The 18,055-nt window shown below is 41.2% G+C and overlaps 1 long non-coding RNA gene across 2 annotated transcripts in view; it reads right to left on the bottom strand.

Moving 5' to 3' along the window:
* Positions 1 to 17,791, bottom strand: part of LOC136018477 (uncharacterized) — a 77,624-nt gene extending 59,833 nt beyond the window's left edge. For both annotated transcript variants that reach the window (XR_010614435.1, XR_010614434.1), the window contains exon 1: positions 17,540 to 17,791. This is a non-coding gene — a long non-coding RNA (uncharacterized LOC136018477). The remainder of the gene's footprint in view (positions 1 to 17,539) is intronic.
* Positions 17,792 to 18,055: the final 264 nt, after the last annotated feature.

Below are 18,055 nucleotides of genomic sequence, written 5' to 3'. Positions count from 1 at the left end.
AAATTGCTATATGGCCTAAACCCACTATGTTTTGAATAGCACAATCCTGTCACAAGTCAGCATTCACGGCATGCTTGGTTCATGGTAGGTGCATTCTACGTGGGCCAGACCAAGGTGGGTCTGCTTCTCACACCGCCTTCAGTGTCCACAGCAGGTACAGAACCATGCCTGCCATCATTCAAAATAAGGACAACACAGCAGCTATTAAGTCCTGAGTTGTTTCTGATTTGCCACAGAACCATGAATAAAGTTTAGCCCCAGAGGGCCCAATTTCTATTTCATATAATAGGAATGAGCACATTGTTTGGAGGTCCTGCTCAGGGGATTGGTCAAATGCAATCGTCACTTGTGATAAAAGCTGCTGGGAAAAAACTATACCAGGTGTTGACTGCAGAAGCAACTTTGACCTGTGAGTTGGCACTAATACTACCATAAGTCAGTTAATAAAAACTGTCATTATTATTACTGGATTAGTACAGTGAAAGCATTTCAAACTCAGTCCTTTACTCCTGTAAGCTACATATCCTCTCCACCAAAAATGGTCTATTTCCTTTTGGAATTGTGGATTTTGCTACTAAATAACAGAAAAGGTCAGCTTTAAAATTAAAGCAATACTTTAGTGGATTATTCCTATTCGGTGAATATAGCCATATTTCAACACATTAGTATTACTGGATTTCTAAATCACATTTCAGTAGCTGACAAAAAAACACATGCAAAAAAGTCCAGTATCAGTAACAAAGCAAATATCAAATCAGTCAACACCACAAGATTTTATTTAAATACAGCATATGTAAATGAATCACATATTAATCATTTAAAAAAATCAAATATTTTAAGTAACCTTCCATAAAGACTCTTTACTTGGCTTATATGGACAAAATAGTCACATAACCATAAAAAAATAGGTCTAAAATATTTCAGTCCATCATGCTGACGCAAAGCGGAATCAGCTGTACTTAACACAAGCCAGCACAACCTGTTCTTTGAAAGAAAACAGCAAACACCCTATCACCACCCCTAAAAGCTAGGGACAGGGAGGTGTAGGGATTCTACAAAAAATCAGCAATTATCTGTTCCAGTATTTAACCCTCCTCCTACTTACAAAGTTTGTTATTAGTCGATATAAGCCTCCTCCTTGCAACATATGCTTATGTTCTGTTCTATTCCCAGGGTACATAACAAATACTTAATTACCACCTTATTGCCACACAAGTATGCACACAAACGTGAGAAACAATGAATAGCTGATTTAAATTCTGCACGTGCAATATTGGATGCAAGTTGTAAACTATGAAGGACCAGGCTGTGTAATGTTTACTTGCAGTATAAACTACTCTAAATCTTTCAAATCAATAGGAACCCTGGGGATTAATATGCATGTAACATAACATGTAGTCCCCACGCTGGTCTGTCAAACCACAGCCTCTGTCTCATTTAAATTCACTTATTTCTGTAGTTCTGCAGATTGCCTTAAAGAGAATTACAGAAAAAACCCAGATATTAGTTTAATATAGACTTTGCCTTTGCAGTAATGGCATCTTCTCAAAGGGGACCTCCCTCTATGCATCAGGTTTAATTTAGACTGCAAGCTCTCCATGAATAATTTTGTTTTGATTGGTTCTAGAAGGCACTTAACAATGAACCACCATTATCATCACAGTAATACCCAGGATGATCACCATCTGAGTCCCCTACTGAAAAAAAATTACATTCCTTGATTCAGAAACTGTTGTCTAGTTTTGTTACTAAACGCATATGGCTTGTGGAAGGTAGGGAAAGATGTTCCAGCAAAGGAGATATAATTAGCACAATGATAATCATCAAGCTGCCAGTATGTCATATTTAGTGTCACAAAGCTGTTTTACAAGAAGAGAACACAGTGATTAGGGGAAAGAAAAAACAAACTGACCAACCAACCAATAAATCTCCCAAAAATGCCTTAATGAGAAGTCACCCATCGATACCCGAATATTTACCTGCACTCAAGAGGGAACTAAAACCAGGAAAACTGAAGTCAGTTCTACTCTGCAGTTGCAGCAGCCTCAATATTCCAAGGCATCACAAAACATTTATCATGGACAGGATTTGTACACTCGTCCCATAGAGGAGGGAAGAAAGCTGGCTAGATCTCTGAAAGATTGGCAGTTGGACAGCAGACTGCAAGCAATGCTGAAGAGTACATGTATGAGACACCGCTATTCAGGCCACCACCATATGGCTGTGTTAAAAGTGCACAAAACCTTGTATAAAATAGCACACATACTTCTTACTTTCTGGTAAGTGCAGCTCTAAGAAATGTTTTGTTCTCAAAGACCATGAGATGGTTAAAGAAAATATATTCTCTATCTTTTTTATAGGAGAAAAGCACTTGGGTGTTTAAAGGACTGTCATCACACCTTGGATATTCCCAAGTACCGAAGAATCACTCCACTGTTTTGACAAGCAGAGAGAGATGTTGAAATACCATTAAAGTATAACAAAACATTGCTCTTGAACAACAACAAACACATGTTGCCCTGGTGTACTCCCAAGCAAAGACTAATAATGAAAAGAAAGCCTACAATAATGAAAAGCTGTATTTAAATGCTAATGTAGGCTTTGAAAAGGTGATAAAGCTGGAGTTTGTTTAGGGTTTTCTGAACAAAGAATTACAGGTAACTGTCAAATGAATCTACCAGGACTAAATCCTGTGTGCTACTCTGGAGTAACAGAGATTGACAAGCCAAAGAGGACCAACCCGTTCTGGGGCCTAGACCTCTGCAAATACCAACTGTTTTATTAAACAGACTATTCAAAACTATTCAGTTTTTAAACTCAGTAAAATCAGCAAGGGCGGTGCTACAAAAACTTAAACTAATACACGAGACTGCAGCTCTCTCTAAGGCATTTTAAGGGTTTCTTCCTTTCTCTGGACAACACTTCCACCCCGATACCACAACTCTAACCAGCTTCATTTAGGCAGAAATACATACTTGTTACAGAAAACTGTTCTCTGCACAGGAACATTTAATTGGCCATACCTGTTCACGTTGTATCAAAGTTGTAGGTGAGCGACAAAAGGTACCAAGAGGAGGAATAAATGAAGCAATAGAGAATAAGAGCTTTCTAGCAGGTATTCCCAATCTATCTTCTTTAAAGAGCATCTCTGCAAATGCACACATGTTGCCAAACACGTGGCCTCTAAATTCTGTGAGTCCCACTGCCTGCGAGTTTGTGTTGGCAGAGAAATGATTAAAGAGAGCTGTAGTGATTATATCTTCATCTCGCAGCAATGCTAGAGGAACCTCATTTGATACAGTCCTGGTTAATAAACAGAAAACAGATGAGATGATTTATCTCTATTTATTACAAATCCATTGGGAAAAGAAAACCTTGTCAAATCTGTTTGTGTCTTTAATACTGCACTCAAGTCTGTAGTAACTACTTTGTGTGCTGATCCTAAGGCAGAGGAAATTTCATTCATATTTTGCATTTTAACAGCAACACAGTATCTCATTTTCCTTCTGCTTTGTTATTCTTATTAGACATCACAAACAGTACCAAATGCCTTTGGTTGTCTGCATGCTTAAGGAACCAGCTGTATGGGTGACATCTGTAGACTCAATCTTCAGATTAACAATTTCAAATTTTTCCACCCCAAAATCTGGAGAGCCAGCCAGTTTAGAGCAGACAACATCCTTTTGAGGTCTGGAACAGAATCTTATCATAGATGACAGTATTAGCTACATCATCTTAGTCATACAGCATGTTGTATAACCCTCAACACTTCGGAGACATTAATTCAAAGCAGTTTTTCAAGGGGAGAAAGCCTGCCCAGCAAGAAAAAAATGTTAACTTCCTCAAATACTTTGTCAGGCTAAAGCCAAAACAATAAAGGCAACCTCAAAATATACCCAGTGCATCCTGGGGTGTCAATCCCAGAAAGCAAACAGGTATGTTATTTAAGCCCAGTTTAGAGCACTTACCCACACATGTAGCTTTTAAGCACATATGTTTAATTCTGTAATTCTTTAAGTACTTGAAGACAGTGAGAATTTTGACTCCACATTATTCATCTTGCTTTCATGCTATATTCCTCCCACTACACCACATTCATCTCTGCCATTAAATTGTAGGCTTGCTCTGGAGCAAAGGACTACTCCTACTCTGCATGCAGCCAGGCACACCAAGGTCCCTCTACTGGAGGCTGCTAGGCACTAAAATAACACAACCAATTTTACGTGACAAAAGGAATAAATGAAAAAGAAACCTTTGAGTCAGCTTTAGAAAAATGAGTTAAAAAACAGTATTCAAATGAGAGTTTGACCAGTATTTTCCATCCCATAAAGACAAAGAGCTGCTCTCAATTGTTATGAACAAGCAATCTGTACCCAAAACTGAATACAAAACCCATTCCTTGCACTAAATGGAGTACCACCATGCCATGCTGCTCACATCAAAGACTTTAGAAAGGCATATGGCAGAATTTCACCCCAGGTGAATTTTCACATTGGATTCAACAGCAGAGCGCCTGCTGTAACCAAGAGCTATCACTCAAGAGGTTGTAGGCAACAGCTACTTCCCAGACACAAAGAATACAAGGGGATATTTTGCCCTTGCAGCCTGAAGAGGACCAAGTAACCCCACCACCTCAGAAACAGGGTTGTGGTTTGGTTCATTAGACTCTGCAGAGCTGGATGAGGACCCTGCAGGAAGGGGGCCATTCTGCCCTCTTCAAATGAGGTGCAAGTATCCCATCCTACATAGTGGGAAGGGAGTAACTACACCAAAGCGAGTCTGAATATTCCCCAGAATAACCCACCTTCTCTCAATTAGCATCAGCTCCGAAGAAACAAGCTAGATTACAAGAATCAAAGCCAAAACAAATGACAGGCAATAGTAGCTGCTGTGGCTTGCCTTGCCCAAAGGCACTCTCCTCACTGTGATTGATGGGGCCCCACCAGCTTCCACACAGGCATCACACCAAGCACCTTTATGTGCATCCGTAAACAGCTATAATTCAGCACAAATTCATTCTGGGGAGGATTTTGGAAAACAATGAAACCTTAGCATCCCTCCAAAAATGTTATAATTCTGTCATACTTGGTAAGATAAAGTATTTCAGCATTACTAAGTGTTACACAATGCATCACCTGTATAAAAACACCAAACCAAGAAAAATGGCACATGAACTCTTTATCAGAGCAGTTCACTTTTCAAGTCTACTTCAAACACCCTTAGGATGCATTCCTGATGATTCAATTTAACCTTTTGCAAACGTTGCAGCTAATAAACTTAAGGGATTAATAAGGAAACACTCTTTTAAGTTTCTGTGGCCGACTTCTCCATCCTCTCCCTCTTGCCTTTCCACTGCTTTCAACACCACCGATCACTCCCCCCCACCAGTATCTCATCTTCCCTTAGCTTTTGTATAGCATCTTAGCTCACAGTCCTTTCCAGTTATGACTCTAGGGTTTCTTCTCCTTGCTCACACTTGCTGGTAGCCTTTAAACTCACTCAACATGCTCCAGTATTAGGAAAAAGACCAATTACCAACCCATCTGAAGCCAGCATCATATTTTGCTCCAGTTCCAGGCTACAGCACACACCATCAGCAAGTTTAAAATAGACACTAAGCTGAACTTTCAGTCTCTGACAGTCAACCAAATCTTACACTCCTAACTCAGGAAGGGGAACGTCCGTTGTGAAAGTTACCATTAGCCTGGGTTGTCAACTGAAAAGCCAATTACCCTTCACAGCAACACCACCCTGTGCAGGGAACAGGAATGCAGGCTGATGGAAGGAGCTGTGCTGCAGAAGTTATCATCTCGTTTATGTCATTCATCTTTTCACTCTTATCTTCAGATTAAAGGTTTAAAATATACTGTAAAATGCAAAATGTTTAAGTGCAATATTTCCTTTTATTTTTCTCTTTCAAAACTCAGCTCACATTTTTTATCAAAGCCAATTTGAGAGGACCTTGCAGTGCAGTTCAAATGCATTTCTCTCAACTTTCTTAATGGCATGAAAGCCATAACCCAAGAAATTTGTCCTTCAAAATTCCCTGTGCGCATGTCTGTCACATTTTATTCATACTTAATAAGCATGCTTAATAAGGAAATTGTTATAATATCATTAAACAGTGCAATTAACTGTCATAATGACACCATTACACGTGTACTGTAACTACATGAACAGCATGGTAATTGTATGAAAATTTAAAATATTCCAGAAAATCATATTAAAAATACAGATGCTTACTAGGGGAATATAACCAAAGGAATCCCAAACAAAGCCATAAAAGAAACAACACTGAGGTATTGACTAAATACCACCTCAAGCTCACTGGCAAAAGCCTCAGATGGTTTTGGAGCTGTAAGCAGCCCTTTACTCAATGCGAGGCACAAATGTGACCAGGAGTCACTCCATCACACTAGCCCTATTGAACACAGAGCAAAGGATCCCTCCTGAGCAGAGGCAAGGAAACAGGGCCTGTTCAACAGTATGAGGAAGCTATTTCATGAAACAGACCACAAAGATTATATTTTAAAGCTATTACTAAATAAATCTTCTAGCATTTTGACAAAGGCATATACCTGTGCTGTTCCATCCTCCTGGGACAGAAAATAAACACCAGCTATTATTTATATAAACATTGATCACATTTTCTCCCTTTATTTGGTGGCCAAGACCTCCCAAGGAGTGGCTGCTATTTGACATGAAACCATGCTCAAATAAACAGCATCTATCAGAGGATCATATCGATGTGGAAATAAAACACAAGCCTAGGCTGTTCTAAGCAAACCACTGAGGGAATGTAGAAAAAAATTCTCCAATAATTCATCAGTCCAGAATTCTATGAAATAACACTGCCTCAAACTAGACTAACCTGTCGCAGATAAGAATTCAGCTGAATTGTCTGCAAAATAAATAACTCCTTCTGAAAGCAGATATGGCTGTAGCAAGCAAGCGTTACTTACCCTGTTGGAGACGCAGCATTGGGATGATTGCTTTTACAAGCCAGCTGAACATTACTGCACTCACTCTGGCATTCCTATCACTCAAGCAAAACAGCCTTTTGTCTCTGAATTAGTAAATAATTTCCTCCCCTGTGATTACTGTTCTTTCTTGGTCATTTCATTCAAACAAAACAGGGAATCTCTTTCAATTTCACAACAATGTAACTGTAGAACAAGTTAACAATTTGGTATTATAAACAATGGTGTGTCTGTTTCTGTAATTTTCCTAAATCCTTCTCTGGCATTGCTTGGTCTTAAAGCGTATATTCTCGATAGATCAGAAGAAATGTGATAGCTTTATCTCTGTTTAAACACTCAAGCCATGCAGTCCCACAGCTGGATATGATCAGTAAGAGACGTCCTGCTGCAAAAGCACTAGTCATTTTTCAGTGCACTTTCAGAAAGAGCTTAATGAAACTGGACAGGTTTTGATTAAATATTTCCAAAAAAGAAAAGCACAAAACTCTTGTGAAAGGAAGGAGCAAGAAAGGAGGATGCAGCATGGTGGCCAAAATAGAGGCAAATAAAAAACCTGAAGACCTTTAATGGTGCTTTAAGGAGTAATGTATTCATGCAAATATTTTTACTATTTTCTTTCTAGATTTTGGGGCTATTCATGTTTTGAAAAAGTTCATAAACTTATTGTGTAAGTACTGAAGATGCTTTGACATTAATGAATTTTAGCTAACACCACATTAAATGCTACACAAAGCATACAGTGGGTCATAAAACGCTGTCCAACTGTACAGTTTAGCTCCGAGATCATTTAATTGATAGATGCACAAGGCTTTTTACAACTACAAAAAAGCGATATGGCTTTCAGAGAGGTGCCCAGCACAGAAGCTCTAAGACTAAGAGCAGTCACTGCACTGCATCCTTCACTTCCTCCATAACAGGAAAACTCTCTTCATTAGGGTTTAAAAGTGCAGTTCTTGCGGCCTCATTACAGGGATGCTCATTGCCTACAGCGATAGCTCCATCCTGCCTAGGGCTCCTCAGCCCACTACTGGGGAGTACCCTGAAGTGATTTTCCTGTCAGAATGGAGGAATTAATAAACGTATGTTTAATACACAATGAAAAAGTTGCTCAAAGGAGCTTCCATGAAGAAGACATTCAAGAATGTTGTTCTAATAACAGGTGGTTATGAAAATATGGAATCCCAAAGTACTCAAATGAGCCTTAAATTTATTATCAATTCCTCAAAAGAAATCCACTTTTTCAAAAAAATGGATTGTATTGCACAAATATAAGTCAGGTTACCACTAAGAGAAATAATTTGCTTCTCAAGTGACATTTGTCAACTAAACAAGTAAGTCCTTTGACATTTGTACAACCCATGAAGCTGTTACAGCTATATAGTACTGCTTAACATTATTTTTCCTTTATATAAAGAGAGTCACAGTTTGAGCATAAAAATTGCTCTTATTAGGCAGAGAATGTCAAGTCTCATTGCTAAATTTACTGTAGTGATTCAGCATGAAAACAAGTATTGCCCTTTTGGCTTCCAGCACTTCAGTGCTTCCATTAAAGTGCCCATTCATTACCCACATTAACTTTACTACAATGGTATTACTTATGCCAAAAAAAAAAAAAAAGGTATTTTATCAGTCATCAGACAATGCTACATTCCGTCTAACACTGATATACAATCACCAAAACATCATGCCTATCTTGTAACTGACTGATAAAGCCTAAGACAAGCAATAATTAAGCAAGCCTAGACTCAAGCACACTTCATGACATGCCATCTATCCATCCAAAAAACCAACAACCAACCAATATCCCCGCTGCCACTCCAGTAGTAACGTTGCAAGGAAACACATGTGCCTGGCAGCCTTACTCAAGAGCTGCAAGACTGGGATAAAGATCATTGAAGGGCAATTTGCTTTGGACATTTTCAAATATCTTGGACCAGCAATTGCAAATGCCATCCTTTTAAAAGGTACGCTGATCAGAGAAACCCAGATATATACAAGCATTAATAACACACCTCACCAGTACATTTCCTGAAGCACGGGCAGCCTGGTGTGCTGGACTTCTGAACACCCAGCACACAACACAGATGCCTCCTGAAGAGAAATGACCCTGTTAATACCCAGGAACAACAGCCAAGGACCAGTCCTCCAACAGTGAAATTCACACAGCCCAGATAGCTTCCACACACCATTTCCAATGCTCAAGTTCCATGTCCTGAAGCTAAGGATCTGAGCTTGTGAGGGAGGCAGACCCAGTCATGGCTGAGGGACAGGGAGGAAAGACATCAATGGAGATTTGCCTGGCAGAGACCAAAATCTGAGGGAGATTTAAAATGAGGAAGAACAGATGACAGATAACATAGTCCACAAAAGAGAAACTGAAAGACAAAACTGATTTTAGATGATCAAATATTCCAAACCAAATGTTAAGCAACCCCTGAATTCTTCACAAAACAACACAGATTTCATTCCTGGAGGACAACGTGAAACAACTCTTCAACACCATCCACAAAACCACAAATGTTTGCCTAAATGTTTAAACAATTTAGAAGCTCATACACAAACTAAAACCCGCTTAGAGACAGAAAAAAAATATCAAAGCAATACATTTTTCCAGATGCTCTACTGGATTGCTCAAGCTGTAATGGCATACTTATAAGAAACCATAATAAAAAAGACAAAATGCTCACGCAATACAGCATGAACATAGGGAAACAGCCATTAATATTGTTCTTCCAAAGAAAAATGTCTTACTAAATAGCCTGAAAGGACATCTGACATGCATCTTTCCCTCTTTTCAAGAAATATAACCATACATAAAACTGATATCATTACTTGCTAAATCTAATAAGTTTCTTTTTCTTTGATGGTTGTTTGCTCCTTAATGTGCTTTAAATGTATAATAAAAATATAATGAAAAACATACATTTATTCTATGTGGCAGCTACTGCATATTCCATAAAAAAGCAATCTTATAATGTTTAATTTTACAGTGTTTCTTAAACCTCTTTCTACTTATTCACTATATGCAGAGGGCATCTGCAAAAGAATTTTATACTTAACATAACCCTTTTCTTTACCAACATTAATGCCAAATTTTCTCTTTGTTGTCATTGTCTTCTCCCTTTCGTAAGCCTAGGAAAGGAAAAGCAAATGGATTTAAGGTTTCCAAAGAGTCTCATTAAAATGTAAAGTCCAGACATTCACATCAATTTTTTTTGTGATTGCTTTAGGACTACTGTGGGATTTTTCCCATCTAGACATTTATCTTCCATAACTTTTTAATATCCTCAAGAAAACTCTGAACTGAGCTTAACGCATTGTCACTGGTGATATTGGTACATCTGTTTTGCATTAAGAGAATGCAAATTTGAGTGCAGATGAATTGAAGACCACTTACTTTTCAAAAGGCATTTGTCAGGAGAAGCACCAGCAAATAAACGCAATTGAGAGGAAACCCTGTGCAAATCTTGAGGATATGGCAGTCCATAAAAACCTCTTGGGACAGTCTCCCTCCTTTCCCCTTGCAGTGGAATTTACTACCAAAAAAACCATACTCGCAGTTCCCAGTCAAACAAGCTGTTAGGTTTAAACTAAGCTTGCATTACACACATTTCACCTGCGCCACTATTCATTTAAAGCCAGAAAAAAAGGCTGCAAAATTCTTCATTATGTCAACTCAAATCAGAGCATCTCTTCACTTCAAGATGTGACAAGTGCCAAGGACCTACAGATGCCACTAACCCAGCTCAGCATATTCTCCAGTTCCTTGGCTGGGCAGAGGAAGTTGTCCACCCATTACAGTCACTTCAACCAGCCTAGATCTTAATTGATTTTTATCAAGCTACTCATCCTTTTAACTAGAGCTCCATAGGAAACCACTTCTATGTGGTGCCAGATGTTCTGCATCCCTAATTAATTACAGCAAGCTCCCTCCAGAAAGGTTTCTATGACAGTTCTGGTTCTTCCACAGTCAAAAGGCTCTGCATTTCTACCCATCTGTTCACCTAACCTGAGCCCACTTGCCCAGGGATGTTGGGAGGAATCCTGGCAGTTTGATAGAAATTTGATAGGTCTCCTGGGAACAGAGATGCTTTCCTGGTCCTGGGGTAGAGGCATTAACTCATCTGTGATGCCAAGTGGTCACTTCAATGCTGGCAAGGACCAAGCCCTAAAAGCCAGAACACCCTTCTGTTCCCCACTTATGGAACTTGGTGCTCCAAAACTCAGCATGCTGTGGCTACAAATAATGCCAGTCTTCATACGAGAAGAACCAACTGTAAGACAGGGCAGTGGATCTGGGTACTCCCAACACACCCAGTGCTTTCCAGGATGAGTTGTACAGCAGTTTTGATGAGTTGGGAGGGCAAAAGGCAGTTCTATCACAAGAACAATCCCTGAGGTAAAATACACCCCCCGCAGCTTCAGCTGTGCAACTGCTGAGAAATCTGTAGGAAATGGGATCATTACTGCCCACCAAGGAAGCTGTTTTAACTAAGCTGACTGCAGTTACAAAGGAAGAGAAGAAAGAGAAAAATGCTCACTGCTGATTTCAAACAAAACCCCAAATCTTCACAATAATTCTATGCAAGTTTTTGTCCTCAGGCTCACAGTCTTTTGTAATACTTCAGCTCTTTACACCAGTAAAACCAATTGGGGTTTCAGTTGAGGATGCAGTAACAAAACATTTATTTTTCAGGAACATCCCTTGCCAGAGCTGGCGATGTCAGACTTGACAAATACAATACAGTGGCAGGACTGAACCTTGCCAGGCTTCAATAACATTTACTCCATATCAGAAATCCAAGAGGAAGTATTTGTGCAGCAGACAAAGTAGGAAATCGCATCTGAAACAACCAAAGGTCTTACTTGAAGGAGCTGAACTAAAGCAGCCCACTGGCACTGTACAGCACCTACCTAACCAGCATTTTCAGTGTCAGGAGCCAGACATGGCAGACTGAGGTAACTTTCTGTTCTCATACAAATGGTGTAAACATCCTCAATAACATAAGCAGCAACATACAGATTCCGAGACTCAAACCTGAACTTCAAGTTAATCCTCTTGGCACTCATATGTGTATGTCAGAAAAGGTGATAAGAAAAAGCTAAAACCTCAGGGTTTGCAAAGAGCAGTACATACAAGAAAAGCAGATGCCTTCGGGTATTTTGTGACACAGAGGGAACTCTTTCCCTCCAAAGCTGCCTGTTCTTAAGACCACTACGCTAATTTCTGACCTCGCCAGAGCTGAAGGGTCACCAAACATTCTCTAACAGGGGCCAGAAATTATACTTTGAATCCTTTCCTCAAATATCTGCACAGACTTGCTCTGCAAAGCATCTCACTTGCTCAGCCACTGAACCTGGGGTTTCCAAGCCCTTCCATTGCATCGCATTTAGAACCATTTTACAGTAGAGCTGTATATAGTATCCTTCAACTACATTAGAGCCCATTATACTCTCTGTCACCATAAAAATGCCACTTTATAATACACTCAAGCAGGATGCTTCACTGTTTACGACATATGGCAGAACTAAATATGCTTTAAAATGGTTTAAATTGGGGAAAATCTTCCTCTCTCTGGCCTTCACACAATTCATATTCTCAAGTTAGCATGCAGATGAAAGCAGGAACAGCAGCTCTAAAATGAGGCATCTGTTAAAGACCAGTTTTCCTTTAAGTACTGCACATCAGCTCACACAACTTAATGTGCTGCCACTGCTCAGCAGGGCTGTCCACGTGAGGCAGCAGGCACAGCACCACTGCATTCCGAGCACGCAAATGCTAAGGGAGATCTGCAATACCTGGACCAGCCACCCCTTCTGAAGCCAGGCTTAAGCAACAAGTAGCTGCGATGCTGCACAGCAGCCTGGACTTGCCAACTTCCCTTCTGCGCTCCCTGGCTGACAAACCAGAAGCCGGACTAGCCAGTAGCACACAAGGATCACTGTAGTAGGGATTACTTTAAAGTTTTTATTTTAAAGACATTGCCAACCCTGAGATCAGCAGGCTTATACTGATATTTGATACACTTTCTTAGACGCTAAAGATGCACTTACTGTAAGCTAAATAGCAAATGTATAGAACAGTTAGAGGCTTTTTTCTTCATATCAATTATAAAGAGCAAGAATAATTTCTGGGGCTCAGATGGGCCTTAAGTCTGGGTTCAGCAGTCTACTGACACCCTGGAGCAGTCACAGTAGCTCATGGCAATATCCATAACACTCAAGAGTGCTGTTTTGAAAGCCTCCATAACCCTGACCTGCTCAGCCAGAGCAGGCTCTTTACCTGCCTGCCTGCTGCAGCAGCAAGCCATGCTTGGCTCTGCAGAGCCTGGCACACACCCACAGGTGACATGGAGCTACACCTTTACACTTGTTGTCCTTCCCAGCTGGGCCTAAGGACAGCCTCAGGATCCCCTCAGGAGCCACGCATAGTGGCATTAACCCAAAGGCTTGGAGCTAGGCACACGCTTAAGCATGTTGATGAATCATGGCTTGAGTTCACTTTCTTGCACTTATTTGGGTACCAGTTACTTGATAAACTTTCAATTCAGCTTCCACCATGTATGTTCTCCGCACCTTCACCCTCAAATGTGAGAGGAAAGGGTCATTTGCTCTTACATTTGACATCGTATGTCAAACTTGCTCAAACAACAAGGATCAATAGCATGCAAAATTCAAGAGACCTGCCAGGACATAGAAAAATATAATAAAGATCAAGGTGACTGCAGGTTTTAATTATGTGAGAGGAGAAGTTATGTTCTGTAAGGTCTTTGCAATTTGAGACTATAATCAAAATGTCATCAGCCTGCCTCCTGTATTCCCAATCTCTTAGGAAAATGGCTAAAACTGATATAACATTTTCAGATTAATTTTGATGCTTCCATCAGAAAGCCTGACATTTGGCTAATGTCAGACATCACCTACATTGTCATTTGATTTCTCTCTTCCCCCTGGGGTGTCACTTCACTAATGACCTGGAGGTGGTAATGAAATGCAATGAACAGATTCAGGACAGAACTTCTGAAAATGGTGCAATACAAGCTTTGACATTAACATGCCACCTGTGGAAGCACTCAGAAATGTATGTTATTTGCCAAGCCACATGATACAGGTAATTAAAAACTAAGTGTAAACATTCTCATCATTTACCCAAATAGATAGTGATCCAGTTTGCTTTGAATCCTGTAAGGAATTTGCATCAGAACGCAAGACATCTGTGAGGAACACCATAAAGTCTGAAGTTTTACAGTTATATCACTGCCTCCGATGTGGGAAGACGCAGATTTCACCCTCCCTTTCACGTGAAACAGCATACAAACCAATTTGTGCTCCCAGGCTACATTATTCCTGGTATAAAATTAGCCCCCTTCCTTCCTTTCAATCTCTTGGGAGTTTAAGATCAAATAACATGCCAAAAAGTATTAAATATTTTCAATGTTAAAAGTGTCTCCTATGAAAAAATCTTGTGGCACCGACTGCACATCCTGATACATGAGGAAAGAGTAACTCCCACCTTCATGGCAAAAATGCCAGAGAAATACACATGTAAGGAATTATTTAAGACCCTTGTAAGGAAAGGTGGTAAAATATGCAAGTGGCATCCTGAACTCAGAGAAATGCAAAGCTGAAAAGGACCTCAGGAGATCAGATGGGCTTTCCTTTGTTCTTCAAGTCAATTCAGTCTTTTGCTCTTCAAGTAAACTCAATTTGCCTGCATCAGCTCCCAGCGCTGTAAACCCTTCCTCCCATGCTCAGCCACACAGTTACACACCTTTCTCCCTGTAGCCAATATCTTGGATTTGTAAGGACTCCTGCAGACTCACCACTGGTAACAGCACCCCGATTGCTAACACTAAACTCCATCCACTTCATCCAAACAGTAACACTAACAGAAATCTAGTAACACCAAGTCCCCATCCAAAGGTCTGAACTTTGCAGGGAGACTGTTCTACACTTTCCCCAAGAGGCAAGAACACCGCAGCAGCACGCTGTAATATTAGATACTACATTATAAGCAGGAGCAATGTGATTATTTCCGCTGAAAACAGAGCCATTCCAAAATACCCTTTATTAGTGTTTTTTTTTAAATTCACCAAACTTCTTCACATCAGTAAAGCAGAATATTGCTCTATAATTTTCAAACAAAATGTGGCTTTCTTGCTGTTATAAGATCTAAAGTATTTTCCAATTACTTCTGCCTGAGGCCTTTCAAGCACTGGGGATGAGAATTCTGATATTTATGACTTCTTCCAACTTCCTGATCTTTTTTTATAGGCCAGAAGAGTGGTAGGGAAAATTTTGCTGCTTGCCAAGGTCTTCATTCAAATCACACAGTAACTTGCCTACATCCTCTGCCTTCCTAAGTGGAAGCACAGCTTATACTTCCAAGTCATTGATTCCCTCTTACAGAATTTAAAGTGTCAAGAAATTCACCTTCCTTCTTACTCAGAAATGTGTGTTACAAGAAATCCCAAGTTACCCCTTGTTCCAAATGCAGTGCAGAAAAGGGAAGCGGAAGGAAGACATACAGTTTAAGCAGGAACAAAAAAAACAGGAAGCACTCAGTTTTGGCACTTGCTTTTGCTGATATGAGTTTATTGCTCTGCATGACACAGTTGTTTGGAAAAGGCATGTATCTAGGATGAAATTCATGCCCAAGAAAAATATTCTTATGTCTGTCAGTGCTGAACCTTGGCAGTGATAGAAATTCTGCTGATGTGACCAAGTGCCACCTAGCAAACCATAGACACAGCCTTCACTGAGTGCACATTTCTTAAGCCAAAATCACCAGAGAGCATAAGCAGATTTTTGCTCTATTTCTTTCCTTACTTACATCTCAGACTTCATCTTATAACCTGAAGCTGGGATAATAGGAAAGTGCACATTACAATAAGTCAGAATCTGTTGTGGCTTCCAAGTGTTGCCCACAAATGTGACAGAAGCACCAAGGAATGCTCTGACATTCCTTATCACGTTGCTCAACTGCGAAGCTTCACACCCAGCCCAGTCAGTTACACTAACAGGACAGAAACGATCATCAAAATTCTCAGCCAAGCCAAATCCAAAACCCCTGGGGCAGACTATAGGGTTGAGACACCTCCTGTGAACGCCACTGGGTATTGCTGTGAACAGAAACAGTGGGAACCGTGAAACGTGCAAGACCATGGTGAAATCGCCGATCTTCTAACCCACATCGTCAAGATCTCAAGCTCTCATTTCACCGTATCTTACGCAATAAATACTGACTGAAGGAAGCTCATCAGGATACACAGGACCAAATGAGCTACAAAGAGATGAACCAGTATTTGCCATCACTTGCTTAACCATCAGCCATGGAAATCTGTATTCTGCTTCTAAATTAGGCCTTTTATATATAGTAGGAATATCTTCTGAATGCTAGAGAACTAGAGTGACCCAGAGCTATCAATCTCCATGCATACAACACTCTTAACACATTGCTACTTTCCTGGTGAAAAGAAAAAAAACATTTCAAAGAGCATCCAAGAAATATTTAAACAGATACCTGAAGGCCAGGAGAGAGATGGCAGTAGGAGGAAGCATCACTCACAGACCTGTTTGAAACACATTTCCCTATGAACTGTATCTGTTTAACACAGGCTTTTCCGAGATCAATTTTACCCCATAAAAGCACCTGTCAATCATGTAGATCTGACAGCAAAAGCAACTGCCCTGTGAAGCAGTGCTACTCAGAGCTAACATATCAACCAAATGGGCCTCATGACTCCACAGCTGGCCTGTCTCACTGAAATAACTTCTGCCTTTTAAACCTCTGATCAGGAGGTTCTGCCTCCCGGAGAAAGAAAAAGGGAAAACACCAATGACCCCACAGAGGATTTTTCCATGAACAGCGAGCTTTCAGGGAGGGATGTCCAGAGCAGTGAGCGAGGGGAACAGAGGGGATCAGTGGGGCCAACCAGGACGGGTGCCTTTCCCACACAGCAGCAGCCGGCTGAGCCCTGCAGGAAGAATGCCTCAGACCAGTGCCACACTGCTGACCTATGGGCATGGCAGCACCAGGGCTGCCCAGCCACTGGCCCCACCGGAGGGACACTAAACTCCTTCCCCTCAGATTCACTGGAAAATGCATACAAGGGCACACAGACAAGACTTTCCCTGTTTGTTTTTCCCACACAAAACCTCTTCAAGATTTTATAGTGAATAAACACGTTGAGGGATTTGCAGGTGGAGGTTTACAAACACAAATATGCCTTATGTCCACTTTGATCTTCTATTAGCATAAAATAACAAACTGCAGTTTAGCTTGTGGGGAAATTGACACAACACGAATAAGGCAACTTTCTTACTTCACTCCACAAGGGGATAAGGAACAGCACAAGCTCCCATCACTGCTCTTCCACACTGCTCCGGGTTTTCAACCCCGTGTTAGCACCCCAAGACGGGCTGCGTATCTGCCACAGGAGCCAGCAGACCGGTCTGCACCGCGCCGTCACAGCTGCTGGCTGGGCCGGAGCGCAGAAACCCCGGCAGCAAAACCACTTCCCACCACCCTCCGGCGCCGAAGGCGCCCTGAGACGTACCGGCTTAGCGCAGCCCCGCGCCGCTCCTCCGCGCTCAGCCGAGGGGTGAGCGCCTCAGGCCGCAGGGAGGATGGAGCCCGCGGTGCCTCGGGCGGGGAAGCCTGTCCCCGGCTCGGCACAGCCGGAGGTGATCGCGCTGCGCCAGTACCAAGCACCGGTGTTCCGCCTCGCCAGCGGCGCGGAAAGCAGCTCTACCTGGAAGGATGGGAGTGAGTGGGGAGGGGGACACACAGCTCAAGCCTTAACCTATGGCTGGTTTGGGGCAGCAAACCCCACCTGAAACTGCAGCACTTAAATACCAAATCTAACTCCCCGCCTTGGCACAGGCTGTGTTAAATCAAGCAGCTCAGGCAGGTGTAGCTGGTCTGGGAAAGTGTCTGGGATGTTTTTAGTGGTTTTGGTGGAATTATCCATACTGTAACAGGCACGTTCTGCTACATCATACAAAGTCACATTTCAGCTGCTATTCTCGCTTTATTCACACAGCTCACTTGTCTCTTTCTTAAACGTAGTTCT

The sequence above is a fragment of the Lathamus discolor genome, chromosome 7, assembly GCF_037157495.1.
Source record: "Lathamus discolor isolate bLatDis1 chromosome 7, bLatDis1.hap1, whole genome shotgun sequence".
In the NCBI taxonomy this organism is placed as follows: Eukaryota; Metazoa; Chordata; class Aves; order Psittaciformes; family Psittacidae; genus Lathamus; species Lathamus discolor.
This window is presented reverse-complemented; position numbering and strand designations above follow the sequence as displayed.